Here is a 1,988-nt window from a genome sequence, read left to right as displayed (position 1 = left end):
GCTACACTAATACTTTTGGCTACTAGATCGATGGCCGGCCAGTAGAGAAGAAGAGGGTGGGCCCACAATTGAATAGTGGAGATCACCAGATTCATATGGTTGATGCTGCAGAAAACAAACCCAGTCCTAAGCGATTAATGCCAAGTGTCAAGTAGCTTTATAAAGAATTTGATTGCCATAAGGCCGCCATGGTTAGTGACACTGGGATAGAGATGTGGCACAAAAGCTGGAATGATATTGATTGATGTCATTAAAAGATGAGTGCACTAGTGAATGGCACCCGTGAAAGATTGAATGGCATCCCCTGGAGGCTGTAGAATTGAGGGAGGTTGACGGCAAGGCGGAGAAGATGGTTCTGTCGGTGTTTGGTTACGGTTCCATAATATGGAAGGCGGGTTTCCACTATGACAAACAACGAGTTGGTTTCATCAAAGGCTACCGTCGTCTTTTCCATCAAGGGAGCACAGACCATAGAGGAACCCCTGCCAATCCCGGCAGGACTGTTACACTCGAGCCTCACGATGGCCACATCAGTCGAGGCGTTGCTTACAGGGTTTCTGGACAGGAAGCTGAAGATATTGCTTTATCTTATCTAGAAGTGAGAGAGAAGGAATATGACCAAAAGGCCTACGTTGATTTCTATTTTGAAAAGGATTCAATAGAGCCAGCTATATCTGGAGTCCTTGTGTACATTGCATCAACAGACAAGAATTCGAATTAAAATTACCTGGACCCTGTACCATTGGAAATGATGGCTCATCATATTGTTGGACCTGTGAGTCCTTCCAGGCCTAACATTGAATATCTCTTTCAACTAGAGACAGCTCTACTTGAGATAGGTTGCAATGACAGTTACGTGACAGACCTCGCAAATGCAGTTAGGAAAGTATTAACATGCAAAGATGGAGATGCTACTTCAAATGGAGATGCAAAGTACTGAACTTCAGTGTGAACTTCAGCAATTTGTTATCTTATTCGCGAGATTGGTTTAAAGGATATTTTGCCGAGCCTTTTGAGTTCTATAACATGCGCTGCCTCAATCTAGAATATCTCTGATGTTATTGTGGATCCATTGAGAGATAAAGTTGCTAGTGCCCACATTGCAGCTTTGATTTCTAGGTTCTATGCATAAAAAACAGAGTCCCTGTAGGAATTATATCTTCATCAAATCCTTCATCCAAAAGAAAATCAGTGACAGTAGAGAATTAGGAGCACAAGGCTAAATTTTATACTATCGATGCTTTTGACTCTAAATGGGAGAAATTTCTAGATCCAGGGGAGTTCATTGTGATGGTTTCATTGGTTAAGAAAATTCGGAAACTTTACAACAAAAAGATGCAGCTGATTCTGACAGACAAGCCGAAGTTGATATATGTAGACCCAGTCAAATTGCAAAGGGTGAGATAGTTTGGTTTGATAATCCTAAGGAGCTTAATGTCCAAGTGTTGAATTCTTCCAACTTTAAGATCTGTACTTTGAAAAAGACCACCTCATTTGAAGATTTGAAGACAGCAAGGAATACTCCAGTGACTTTATGTTCCAGTTGGGATTTATGAAGCTTTTTATTGGTTTGATGCTAATCAAGTTGGCTGTGATATGTAATGATAGAAGCAAGCTTCATCTTCTTAAAACTATTTAGGTTCCTAATAGCTGTACAAATGTCTGAAGAGATCATGAATTTAAGCAGAAAACGCTTCAAAGATATATAGGTTCTGTTTTGACATCTACAGCAGTTTCGTAGCGCGCTACGAAACTGCTGTAGAATGCTGTTTTGTGGAAAAACAATGAATTTTGATGATGAGGTCAGTTAATGGTAAAAGAAGGTCTCAAACTCAGGCAGGGAGATCATACATGGGTTTCATAACAACTCAAACAGTGACAGGTGTAGGTCTTGAAGGGAAAATAAAATATTTTGTTTATTTTCATAAAGTTTTCTCAAAGGCAATTTATGACCGAGCTACTAGGGTATTGGTGGGGTTACCAGAATG

The 1,988-nt window shown here is 40.2% G+C and overlaps 1 pseudogene; it reads left to right on the top strand.

Annotated features, from left to right (window-relative positions):
* The first annotated feature begins 349 nt into the window (after nt 1–349).
* LOC149205122 (gamma-glutamylcyclotransferase 2-3 pseudogene) lies at nt 350–940 on the top strand (annotated as a pseudogene).
* The last annotated feature ends 1,048 nt before the right edge of the window (nt 941–1,988 follow it).

The sequence above is a fragment of the Pinus tabuliformis genome, chromosome 1_2 (assembly GCF_031772625.1).
Source record: "Pinus tabuliformis cultivar Carrire ecotype Pingquan chromosome 1_2, CPIR1, whole genome shotgun sequence".
In the NCBI taxonomy this organism is placed as follows: Eukaryota; Viridiplantae; Streptophyta; class Pinopsida; order Pinales; family Pinaceae; genus Pinus; species Pinus tabuliformis.
The sequence above is the reverse complement of the archived record's forward strand: the minus strand, read 5'-3'. Positions and strand labels throughout refer to the sequence as shown.